Source organism: Vicugna pacos, chromosome 25, assembly GCF_048564905.1.
Source record: "Vicugna pacos chromosome 25, VicPac4, whole genome shotgun sequence".
NCBI classification, from domain to species: Eukaryota; Metazoa; Chordata; class Mammalia; order Artiodactyla; family Camelidae; genus Vicugna; species Vicugna pacos.
This window is the reverse complement of record NC_133011.1, coordinates 11,704,664-11,718,352: the sequence shown is the minus strand read 5'-3', so window position 1 is coordinate 11,718,352 and position 13,689 is coordinate 11,704,664. Positions and strand designations below refer to the sequence as shown.

General features: G+C 43.1%; 1 long non-coding RNA gene and 1 pseudogene across 2 annotated transcripts in view; both read right to left on the bottom strand.

Annotated features, from left to right (window-relative positions):
* Positions 1 to 13,689, bottom strand: part of LOC140689257 (uncharacterized) — a 67,951-nt gene that overhangs the window by 18,203 nt on the left and 36,059 nt on the right. The gene's annotated exons all lie outside the window — the stretch shown is intronic.
* LOC116285599 (putative peptidyl-tRNA hydrolase PTRHD1 pseudogene) lies at positions 5,467 to 5,872 on the bottom strand (annotated as a pseudogene).

Here is a 13,689-nt window from a genome sequence, read left to right as displayed (position 1 = left end):
TCAGGTGTGGTTCACATGACAGGTATCTAAAGAGGTACGGCTTTATAAATGTATATAATAAAATGGCTGGGCTGGGCAAGGACAGGGAGCCAGGAACAATGGTAGTGAAGGCGGAATTAGGGAAGGCCCGTTTGAGAGGCTGTAACACGGCTTATTTTATTCTCCTTCTAAAACATTTTCCCACGGAGGTTCACAAATTGAAGGTATTCTTTGATGTGTCCTTTCTTTGGAACTTCTAAAAGGACTGTGGACATAAGCACTGACTCTGTTTGTCTGCCTTAGAGATCCTAAGGGTGGCTCTTCACCAAAGTGCCCTGAATTCATCCTGTCTGCACACAGCACGGCCCAAAGCAAATTAAAGAGAACGAGCCCGTTTTATATCCGTCACTGCGTTCCTACTAACGTTTGCATTAATAGACTCTCCCATTTATGCAGCACTACAGTTCAGAAACTGCCAAATTGTTTCATTTTAATTTTTACACAAGATAAGAGTAATTCTGCTATAAATTCATGTTACAGATGAGGAAACGGAGGCTCCTGGACGTTGGGCACCCCAGTGGGAGGTCGCAGAGCCAAGACCAGAATCCAGGTACTGCCAATTATAAGTCCCGGACTCAATCTAAAAAATGACCAACAGATGCTCCCCGGGGAAGGCTTGCCTTCCACTCTTCTAAAAGCCTGAGAAAATTCTAATTGCTTGACCTTCAGAACTCAGGAAGACCTTTTTGTCTGTGGTTTGTGTTCTGGCCAAAAAAAGCATTATTACAGGGCCTTGTGATACAAGGGCAGTTTGCAGCATGCCCTAACCAAACCAGGAAGAGCTCCATTATAGGTTGATAAATGACCATCTTTCCATAACAGAGAGAAGATTCCAGAGAAAATAAACATGCAGCAAAGTGCTCCTTGTAGTAGGAATGTTCTAGTGCGTGGACATAGTGAGAAGCATTTAATAAGAAAAGAAGAGGCTGCTGGATAGTAACAAGAGATACAGGGGAAAGAACTGAGATGAAATACCAAAGAACAAAGGTTGGAATTGAACCACTGGCAAAAATTAAGAGACGCTGAATGTGGTCCAAGTGAAAGGACTTGAAATGTTGAAGATAAACAATTATTTACAACCTGAAAGTAAAAATGAAAGAAATGTGAGGTTCTGGATTGAATAAATATGTACTGAATCCCAGACGGTGATTGTGCCTTGGGAGACATTAAGGACAAAAGAGGGAAATGATCAGAATCACTGAATTTATGGAATTCTTGCTATATGCCAGGTATTTGTCCTAGGGCTTTAAAGATGTAATCCCATTTAAAGTGCACAGTGACCCTTTAATCGTTTTGCAATTGTACAGATGGGAGGCTAAGGCACAGTTTAGGTAACTCACCCAAAGTCACTTAGCCGGTTGATGATGAAGGTAGGATAGCAACTTGAGGCTCTTGAGCTGATGCTCTTAAACTCTAGGTCCCAGCACCTGGTGTAGGCGACGTGCCTTTACAACTCAAGGCTTACAAGGTTAGTATTCAGGTTAATCTCTAAATCCACTGAATTCTACAAAGTGATCCTAGCAAATGTGTATGTAGGAAGGGGGGGTAGGACTGGGGGTGGGGAGAACTCTCTGAAGTCAGAAGTGATAAAACACAACTTAAATTAGCTTAAGCTAAAAGGGAGATTTTGGGCAGCCGACTGAGATGCCTCCAGAATGGAGAATGCATTTGATAGCTAAGCGGTGGGGCTCAGGAAACAGTCTCTGAGATTTTTAGCTCTTAGAATCAGGGATTTGAAAGTTCTCAGGACTCTCCACTTCTCAATCTGTTTCTTTCCTTGGGCTGACTTCATTTCTCCTCTTACAGGAGAGTTCCTTCATGGGGTTGGGATTGGCCTCTGGTAGCCCTGTGCTCCTGGGCTAGCAAACAACTACACAAGCTAAGAGGAAAAAGCCCTCTTCTTTCCCAACTTCTTTCTCTCTTTTTTCCAAGGTAAAAAAAATTTCCGAGGGAAGAACAGGGATTGGTCCAGCTTGGGTTATGTGCTCAGCTCTGGGCCAATTACTCTGCTTCTGTAATTGTCAGCTCCCACCTACTAGGGTCAGATGGAGCTTTGATGGAGCTTTTCCCAGAAGAAGGGAGCTGCTTTTCTGGAGAGTTAAAACAACAAATGTCCATGAGAAACTGGACCACTGGCAATAAAACTACAAACAGCAGAAGAGATGCAAAAACAGCCAAGATCAATTTGATAGCAAGGATAAAATACTCCACAAACTTTGGAAACACTATATAATGAAAGCAGGATTTAGGCATGATGAGAGGAGATTTATCTAACAAAGCAGAGAGTCTAAAAATCAATTCAAGAGATGAATTAAGATGCCAGCTCTGGAGACACTGCTTTGGGGAAAATCTCTAGTGTTTTCCTTATCTGCTGCAAATAATAAATCCTTCCCTCTCCTGTGCAAAAAAAAAAAAAAAAAAAAAAAAAAAAAAAAAGCCAGCTCTGAAACCTTTAAATAGTTCTATTATTAAGGCAGATGCATTCTGAGAGAGTTGACTAACACAGGGTTGTGCTCCTGGTTTGTGCCCACTAAATTATTAATTCATTTTGATGACAGATTTTATTAGAAGTTATTGCTTGCAGAACTTACATATTTATAACACATATTTTTAGCAGAATATTTTGCATATGTAAAGCTATGCATAAATGCAATCAATAATAATTTATTACAGAGTCATGGGGATTATATTCATGTATGCATTTATTCACTCATCTGCTAGTTACTAATTGAGTGGATACTTTATTTCAGGGACTCTGTTGGACACACCTGGTTTCTGCCCTCCAGGTGCTTAGAGTACAGGGGAGGAGACTGAGCTATAATAAATTGTGCCCGGACAGATGTATACTAGGCCCTGTGGTGCACTACCAGGTCCCCTCTTCAAGACTGAGACACTTTGCCCCTATGTATAGGGGGCATGTTGATGATAAAGGCTCACAGATGAGTCAGGCCTCAGAAATCACCTTTGGCTGGCAGGAGCTGCTTCCTCCAAGGTTATATCCTCTAGGGCTGGGGCAGTCCACATTCCGTGTCTGGGCAATGACTGGTCATTGACGATGTACAATGGCCAGCCTCCTTGCCTCCACTGGAGACAACACCGAAGGGCTGTTCCAGCCCACCACTCCTGGTGGGTCAGGCTGAGGCAGTTGCATCACAGTTCAACTCCCTCCTTTGCCCAGTCTTGATTCTCTCACTTCCCTATGGGTGTTGTGCTTGAGAACACTCCAAAAAACTTTACATGCAAGTCTCCATTTCTGAGTCTATTTTGTGGGAACTCCACCTAAGACAAGGTGCAACTTAGAAAATTCTTATCAGGAAAAGCTGTCATATTCTCAAAGGTTCCAGTTCAAAAACACTGGTCACCTTGGAGCAAGTCCTTGTTTGGAGAAGACTCACCTGGTTGGTCCCTCTACTTTGTGTAAATGTAGGAAAGAAGGTACCCTTTGCTCTGAAGATAGAAAGTTATAGAATATTCTTTGTAGAATAATTATATTCTTTGTAACCTGGCTCTCTCAAGTGTTTCAGTGTACATAGCTGGTCAACAAATATTTTGAGACTTCCGCATATGACGACAACAACAGTGGGTTGTGGACCTGAGCTTGATGTGGGAGAAAAATCTCATTAATAATCACACAAATGTATAATCAGGCACTGTGGGTGTGTGTACTCCGGGGAAGGGAAGGGGGGGGGGTCTGAATTGTGGGGAAATATGGAAGAGGACAGATTAAAGAGATATTTATTTATTGAAGGGGGAGGTAATCAGGTTCATTTACTTACTTACTTTTTTTTTTTAATGAAGGTACTGGGGGGGGATTGAACCCAGGACTTTGTGCACCCTAAGCATGCACTCTACTGCTAAGCTATACCTTACCTTCTAAGAACAAATTAAAGAGATATCTGAAAAGCTTGCTAACAATTTAGACGGGGGTGGGGGGGTCGGGGAGGAGTGGGGGGTAGGCGGGGCAGGGAGAAAGGGAATTTCAAGGTCTTACTTGGTGAGTAAGTAGATACTGTTTTAGAAAGAAGCATAAAAACAATCATGGGGAACTTTGCCAATATTGAGAGTTATATAAACAGAGTAAGCATGATTTAAACAGATCTACATTTTAATTTTTGTCCTGGGGCTTCCAGTCATATTTGCTTCTTTCTGGAGATAATACCTGCCCTGCTTATCTTACAAGGCACTTGGATTAGTCAGGGTTCTCCAGAGAAACAAAACCAGTTGGACTATATAGAGAGGGAAAGGGAGGGAGGGAAGGAGAGATTGGCTGATTTGTTCATTCATTCATTTAGTTATTATAAGGAATTAGCTCACATGATTATGGAAGCTGAGCAGTCTTCAGGTCTGCAGTCAGCAAGCTGGGGACCCAGGACAGCTGATGGTATATTTCTAGTCTGAAAGCCAGCAGGTTCAAGACCCAAGAAGAGCCAATGTTTCAGCTCAAGTCTGAATGCAGGAAAAAACAACTGATGTCCCAAGTCTAAGACAGGCAGATGAGCTCCCTCACAGTTAAGGGAGAGTCAGCCTTTTTGTTTTCTATGCAGGCCTTCGATAGATTAAATGAGGCCCACCCACATTAGGGAGGACAACCTGCTTTACTCAGTCTGTGGATTCAAATGCCAATTTCATCCAGATACACCTTCACAGAAGCAGCCAGAATATTTGACCAAATGTGTGGGCACCCTTTGATCTAGTAAAGTTAACACATAAAACTAACCATCAGAGCACTTTTGAGTATGAAATGAAATAACTGACATGTAACTACCTTAGTTCAAGGGCCATACAAATATAATGTAGTAAGTAGGAAAAATTGTCTGTAACGTATGTGTTAACATACTCTGTTTGCCCTTCTGCTCCTTCTGCCCTGTGTCTGGCCAGCTGGTCTCCCTGACCCTCTAGTTTCTGGTTGGGAAGTACACCAGGAGACTGAGAGTAAGAGAAGAGAAAGGCTGGGCAGGGGGTTTATTCCCCAACTCCCTCCTGGCCTCCCAAGTGGCTTAGCCCCTGCTGGTGTCCCCTCAGCCTTGTCTGCAGCTCCCTCCCCTGCCCCATCAGGCCTAGGGATGCTAACAGGTTCCCTCCTCTTCAGTCTCTGGGTGCCTCTCCATCCCTTGTTGGGTTCTCACCTTTGCCAAAGAGCAGGCATCTGGGACCTGTATTGATAATGTTAACATTAAATTCATATCTAAGCTTTCAGAGGAAATTCTTGTCAATCCTATCTCTAATCTCAAATCAATTTCTTGTGTTCTTTTAACTTAATAATGACAACTTTAATATGAACACGTGTTTGACCCTCAAGAAACAGTCATAACGTACATGGAAGAATGAGCTGCTATTGAAAGGAGTGCACGATGCTTAGAAATGGAGGGTGTGCTGTTTCTGGATCCAGCTGATATTCAAATATATCAAAGCAATGGATAGCAGTACTCATTTGAATAATCAGAACTTCTTCCAATACTAGGTCACTTCTTCCTTGGGGTGGGGCCTGAGCGCAATACAAGTGGGGATATTCTCGGGGTGCTCTAACTACAGCACGTGGTCAGGGTCTCAGGTGGCTCCTTTAGGGCCTCCTCTGGGGTCTCGGGGACCACCTTTTGCATGCGCTCCTGCTTCTGGGGGTGGGGTGGGGGGAGGGGGGAGGCAGTGGTTTGTGGGTGGTTACCCAGCTGTGTGACAAGCCTGCTACCAAGGCGCCCGCTGGCCAGGAGAATGGAGCCTGTGACAGATCCTTTTGTGGCACCAAGTATCGCACCAGGAACTGCAGCTCTGTGCCTGAGGGTGCTGTCTTCCTGCCCTGTTTCTTACCATCTTCACTGCCAGTCCCCTGGTCCATGCTACCATTTTCTCTCTCCTAGGTGGCTTCTGTGGCCTCCTAACTGGACTTGATGCTCCTGTGCTGGGAATTTATCTATGGTCTCTGAGATACCTTTGTAAGCTCTTCTCTGTAATATGGGGTTGGGCTAATGCAAACCTAATCTCCCACATCCAACTAGCTGGCTTCCTGTTAGGTTTTACAATGTGAGGCATTAAAAGAAGAAAGAAAAGTAGAGGGAAAGGAAAAGAGACTTCTTTCCTGGTTTTTCACTTTCCTGTTTTTTTGTTGCTCCAGTAGCAGCATATAAGTGGCCCCAGCTTCCAGAGACACCCAGAGCTCCCGGCACCCCCAGCGGTCATGCCACACTCCCTCACCTGTGGAGCTGTGCCCTGGTGGGGAGGTCCCTTTGGTGGAGGCCCCAGTCAGACTGCACCCCTTCCACAGAGGTCTCAGCAGGGCAGTGCTTTCTTCAGAGACGCAGGCACCAGCCCCCTGGGGCCTCTACTCCAAGCTCCTAGGTACCTATTTTCCAGCCTTAGCAGGTAGGAGCTGCTTCTTGCAGTTATTAATCCCTGAGTTACTACCCTCTTCCTTTTTTCTCTGCTGTTTCCTTTTCCTCTTTCAGTTTCTAATGTCTGTGAAAGCAGTTCTTTATATTAAAGCCCCTCTATTTGATATACGTAGTGTGATTTCTGTTTCTGACTGGTCCCTGGCTGATACCTCTTCTAACACATTTTCCACTTAGCATCCAGTTATTTTTTTTTTTTTTGAAGTATAGTTGGTTTACAATGTTGTGTTAATTTCTGGTGTACAGCACAGTGATTCAGTTATACATATATATACATCTTTTCATAATCTTTTTCATTATAGGCTATTACAAGGCATTGAATATAGTTCCCTTTGCTATACAGTAGGATCTTGTTGTTTATCTATTTTATATTTAGTAGTTAGTATCTGCAAATTCCAAACTCCCAATTTATCCACCCCTCCCCCACCCTGGTAACCATAAGTTTATTTTCTATGTCTGTGGGTCTGTTTCTGTTTTGTTACTAAGTCCGTTTGTATCATTTTTTAGACTCCACATATAAGTGATATCACATAATATTTGTCTTAGTCTGATTTAGTATGATAATCTCTAGGTCCATCCATGTTGCTGCAAATGGCATTACTTTATTCATTTTTATGACTGAGTAGTATTTCATTGTGTGTATACACACACACACACACACACACACACACACACCATGATTTCTTTATCCAATCATCTGTTGATAGACATTTAAGTTGCTTCCATGTCTTGGCCATTGTAAATGGTGTAACAGCCAACTATCTTTTGAAAATGCGCCTCACTGCATCACACCCTAGCTGTACTAGTTAAGATGCTTGCTTTAACACCACAGAAACCAGCACTGGCTAACTCTTAAACAGAAGAATTTATTGAAAGCAACTGTGGAACTCAGAGTATCAAGAGGAAGATCAGAGAACAAGGTATAGGGAAAGGCTTATACAGCGAAGCTCCAGGAATGGTTTGCTGAAGATGTGGCCCCTGATTCCCTCCCACAGGACACTTGTGGGCAGCCAGGTGCCAGTGGACATTGGTCACCATATGCTGGATTCTGCTGCCCTGGCACACTCATCCCCGGGCATTCCTGACTGTACCACTGTCACCCTAAGAATTTCTAACTGACCTTGTATCTTTGAGACATGCCCTCATGACTCAAAGTCCCAGGTAGGAGCCTCTGACTGGCCTTGTTCTATATGCCACAGGAGAGGAGAGAAGACACTTTCTCCTGTCTTTGGCTTCTATAAGCCTTGGCTTCTATAGTCCTGGACACTGCATCCCAGGGTTTTATGATTTCCCAAATAAGAAGGGCTTTTGAATGCTGGCCAGCCAGTGGCGAATATCTGCCATAATGCCAAAACCCTCCAAAAGCTTCCCCTGTCACTTCCGAGTAAAATCCCCAAATCTGGCTTTCACAACTGGCATGATCTGGCCCCTCAGACTTTCTGACCTCTCACCTCACGTCTCACTCTTGCTTCATGCTCCGGACCCATGGAGTTTCTGTCTGTCCCTTGACCACGCCACGCTCGTTCCGACACCAGGGAATCGCTCCTCCCTCAGTCTGGAAGACCCTTGCCTGCTCTTCTCAAGGAATTTCCTTCTCACTTCCAAGTCTTAGCTCAAATATCTCTTCCTCAATGAAATCTTCCAAAGAGTCTCCACCGAACAATTCTTTCCTTCACAGCACTTGTTTGTACCTGATATTTTCTTGTGAGTTGAATTATCTGCCTCCCTTCCCCTTGTCGGTCAATTGCTGCAGTCTCCCGCACCTGGGAGAGTGCCTGGCACAGGGCAGGTGCTGAATGTTTGTTGGATGGATGGATGGATGGGATGGATGGATGCATGGATGCATGGCTCAATTTTGTTTATTATAGAATTCTACCTGATTAAAAAAAGCAAAACAATTTTGTAATGGAAGCAATGGCAAATGAAATTACATGGATGCTTTTTACAATAATTAACTTTTTGACATCCATCCATGACACTTCTTTAGGAAGTTTTACTGAGGAGTGAGAGCTCTGAGGTGGGCCCTAATAAGGCTGTTTTGATCTTCTAGAGAAACCATGGGTTTCCTTCTAATGGCCACCAGCTGGGAGTCCTCCATTTTGTGAATTAAAGTAGATGGTAAAGTTTAGGTAAGGAAAACCACAAAGCACCCCACACTCATACTGAGCATGAAAGAAGCCATATAGCATCATTGCTATAAGCATGGAGTTGGGTGTAAGACAGCCCTGAGTTCTACTCCCACATCTGATTCCTATTTAGTTGTGTGTTTGCTGGCTCTGCCGCTTCCAGCTCTGTGACCTTGGGCAAGTCACTAAACCTCTCTTTGCTTCAGTTTCTACACTTGCAAAATGGGAATATCCCTACATCATAGGCTTGTTGTGAGGGCTAAAATGAGTCAATACATAGAAACCACTTTCAAAACTGCTATATATATATAGTTAGCTTTGATAAAGCACAGTATAGCATAAGCTGTTATCACAGTTAGGATCATGTTTGTCTGTTGATAAGAGAAACTTAAACAAGATAGAAGTGTGGTTATCTTTCATGTAAGTCAGAGATAGGGAGCCCAGGGTGGGTACGGCAGTTCCACAGTCATCAGGGACCAAAGTTCCTTTTTTCTCCACCACCATCTAATACATGGTTTATATCTTCAAAGTCCAAGGTGGCCACTGAAGCTCCGGTCATCCCAACTGCATTTCAGGCATCAGGAAGAAGGAACAGAAAAGGACTTCATGGCAGAGTCAATGCCCTTTAAAGACTCTTCCCAGAAGGCCCACATAGTACTTCCATTTGCATCTCATTGGACAGAACATAGACACGTGACCACACCTAGCTGCAAGGGGCACTGGCAAATAGAGGTTTTTCAGTGGGTGCATTACCACCCCAAATAAAATTGGCACTGTATCACTAAAGAAAGGGCAAATGGATATTGTACCTTGTGTAAGTTATTTAACCTCTCCAGATTTTAGTTTTGTCATATAGCATGGGAAAAATGGTTCATACCTCATACAACTGTCTGGAAGGTTACATGAAATAGAACCTAAAAACTACTAGCACTGTGCCCAACACATACTGAGTAAGCATTAGCCATTATCCTAAGAAGGAAAAAATATCTCTCTGAATGCTGTTATAAATAAGCTAGACAAAACCAAATGGAACAAAAAGAAGAAAAAATATCCTCCCCCAAAAAGGACTGATTAACTTCAGAAAGAAACTGCCTCTACCTGTAGGTTTCTCCCACCTTTTCAAGGCTTTGGCCTCTTTATCTCAACTAATTCTCAGCCGACAAAGTTCCAGTTTTAAATATCACATTACCCTGCCTTACTGCTAACGAAGGGCCACTGTGTCTGGGTGGGGCTGTCTCAGACTGACTGTGATCTTTCCGGTCTCATCCACCATCCAACTTCTGTCCATCTGCGTCAGTGTTCTAGACCAGTGGATTATGAACCTGGCTGATTCTAAAACTCACTCACTTGGAGAGTTCAGTAAAAATACAGACTCAGCCCCAACCCCAGGAACCAACCTGGAAAACTTCTATATCTGCCTCACCTGTGTCAAACTGACGCTGGGTTTTTTTGGACCAAATGACTCAGCAACTTGAACATTTACATAATACAAATGAATGTATTCTGAAACACAAACGTGGACTGAATGTCACTAGACGCCAGGCATTTTTCTAAGCATTTTGCATGGACTAACTCATTTAGGTACTATTATTCCTCTTTATATAGAGCTGAGGCACAGAGAGGATATGCAATTTGCTCAAGGTCACACAGCTAATAAATGGGGGAGCTGGAATTCAAGCCCAGGCACTCTGACTTCTGAGAGCCTGTGTATTTAACCTCTATCTTCTACCACCTTCCCATCTCCCATGATCAGCTGGGTTCATATTAAACAGTCAGGGCATTCCAATACAAATTATTTAAAAATTGGAACAGATGTCCTCCTAGCATCTATTAAGTAAATTGCAAGATATTCTTACTCATGATCATTTATCTTCCCAAGCACACTGTGGCACAGATAAGCCTGTTACAAAGTATTTTAAGACAGCCATCAGAAATGGTGTTGAAACTATATTTTTGTGTGTGTATATGTTCATTGTGATGGATGCTCTTCAGGTAAAGAAATATATACACACACACACACATGTACACATACACACTGCATATGCCTACAGAAAGTCTGGCAGAAAACACAGCCAAGGGTGGCAGTTAATTCTGTGTGGTAATATCATCCTTTTTTAATTTATATAAAATAAGTATTTGAATTTTGTCTAATCAAAAAACTTAAAATTTAAAAATAAGGTGTTTTGAAGCAAAAGTAATGGAAGACAACAATTATATCCCCTCTGTTTTCTCAGAGAGTCTTACAGGCTCTTCATTTAAAAGTTCCTCCTGTAAGACCCTTTAAAAGGGAATCTGATGGGGAAGGATGAAATTACAGGTGGGTTTCCATAGTGGCTGAGCTGTTGGTTTCAGAGACTAGCAGATGTGGGTTTAAATCCTGAGAAATTTCCCGGCTGAGACATAGATGTCAGACAGGTCCCTGACTGGCCAGCCTCACTCAGGCACCTGTGAAAAAGGTCCAGGGGCCGTTGCATTTTGCAGGGCGGAACACAATCTACAGGAGCTTGATATAAGGTAATAACTGTGGTGAGCAAGCATCACCATCAGAACATACCTCAGGATCGTTAAACCCCAATCACAAAACCAGCACCTTTTGGGCTCATAACAAAAATTGTAACTACATTACTGACCAGAGTTAAGCACCCACTTTTGTGAAGATAATCTGAGGAAAGGAAAAGGTCAGGCTGCCCTCTGGAAATAGCTGAGGCTGGTTTAAGGTACAGTTTCTAGCTCAGTGCCTGTATGTTAACCTGGGACACACTCAACCCCTCTCCGCTGTGGCCTACTAGCTTCTGAATTTTCTGTTTTCCAAAATACAACACAGATTTATTCCTGTCCCGTTGTGCTGTCTCTGCGGTCAGCTGCTCCCATCCCACCCCGGGCCATCCCCAGTTCTCAGGCGCCACTGGAGGCTCTTAAGCCCTTGCCTCCTCCCTCGGCCTCCATCTGGCTGCCTCCCCTCCGGCACTGCTGAAGCTGCCATCTCAGAGGTTAGGGTGACATTCTCATTGCCAAGTCCTGGGTTCAGCCTTATCTTCCTGGACCTTGCTCAATTAATCATCATTCCCGCCACGTCTCCAGGCACCTTCCTCTCAGTCCATAAACATGCTCGAATTTCTGGTAGCCTTAAAAAAATAATACAAATATGAATAACCTTGGCTTCACGTTGCTCTCCAGCAACTGTCGCATTTCTGGAATCCCAGCTTCTGAGAAGCCAAGAGTTTGGACACTGGAGACTTCAGCTCCCTGTTCTGTCACTTCCAACTGTGTGACCTTTTGCTTAACCTTTTCTGTGCCTTAGTTTCCTCCTCTGTAAAAAAAAAAAAGGCTCTGGATAATACCTACCTCCAGGTTGTTGTGAGAATTAAATGCATTAATGCAGAAACTTGCCATACAGAAGGTGAGCGATAAATGTTAACACTGGGAGTCCTACAGTCTCACCTCCCTTTCATCCTTCAATGTAGCAGAACCGGGCTCAGGCCCTACCACTCTGTAAATGTCACCAATGACCTACTACTTGTCAGTCCATGGTGCTCTGTTGCATTTGACATTATTAGTTACTTCCTCCTTGCAATATTTCAAATCTCATCTACTACCACTTCCTGCTACACACATCATCATGCCCTAGTTACTCTGAATGAACACACAACACACACACACACAACTAGGGTTTGTTTCTTACCTTCGAGTCTCTGCTGTTGCTGAAACTGCACCACTGCGTTACCACAGAAGGCACCTTCTCACCTTCAGTGGCCAACCCTGCCTTGTCCCCCTCCCCCTCCAGATCCTCCTCTCCCTGCTGCCTTACCCTGGTTAACTTCCTCTTATCCTTGTCCTCACTTCCCCAGAAATCCCTCCTTAACACCCTAAGTTAGCTGCCCCTTCCTGTGCTTCCATGACACTTACGTAGCTCTCACACTACATTATACCTCGGTCCCCCTAAAATGACGATGAGCAAGCTGGTACAACTACCAGAATCATTTCTTCTTCTCCCTGGAGTTTCCAGCACTTGATACAGTGCCAGATACACAGTAGGAACTCAGTAAATGTTTATGGAATTAAATGCTCAATTAACAGATATGAATACTCATCTATATCCCCTGAGTCTAAGGCAGTAGGATTCAGAGCAATTAGACTTATAGGGAGTTAAGTTAGAAAGAAATCAGGGATGGGGGAGAGTGTAGCTCAGTGGTAGAGCACATGCCTAGCATGCACAAGGTCTTGGGTTCAATCCCCAGTACCTCCATTAAAATAAATCAACCTAATTACCGCCCTCCGAAGAAAAAGAAAAGAAATTTTTAAAGAAAGAAATCAAAAGCAAGGGGGGAAATGCACAAGGTCTGACAATGTGTGGTAAGGAAGTTGGGGGAGGCAAGCAGCATTTGGCAGGAGTAAGAGGGGCTGTCGTGTGCAGAAACACTCAACATGAAGAGGCAGTGGCCTTGGGCACTTAAGCTCTCCCTAAACTCTTAAGTTCTTACAAAATCATTAGCTAAAAGGAAAGCAGAAGTAATGTAAAGTATGTTCACGTTCCTTCTTGCTTCTTTCCAAAAGAGCACAGTTAAAACTATGATATATGCTGACTCTTTGTTTCCTCCAGATACATGCTATTTGTTTTTATGCTAGAAAAATGAGAAAAAAAAATTTGTTTTCAAAAATGGAGGAGAAATTCAGAACATTCTCTGCAGGCTGATACAGATTCCCATCGGCACAGTTCATTATCTACTTGGGGGCATCTCCTTTGCCAGCCCCTATTATACCCTCAAGCAAAGGACTCAAAGAATGTAGGCATTTTTAGTATCTTTGTTATCACTGCTTTTGTCTCTGACAGTAGTAATTATTAAGAGAGATTAACCACTCCTAGAACAAGTTATCACCTAAAAAGTAAGAGGTATTGAGCATTAGTACTAATAATTAAATTTTAAAAAATCAGTCTTCAGTTTTTAAAAAAACAGATAATGTGTTTACATAGTTCAAAATTCAAAATATAAAAGAGTGTACAATAAAATTTTTTCTTCAACTCTGTCCTTTAAGAGGTCTTCTTCTATACAGAAGAATACACACACATATATATTTTTTCCTACTGCCTGCTTTTTGCTAGATCCTACTATACACCCTATCTTGCACCTTGTTTTTTTCAC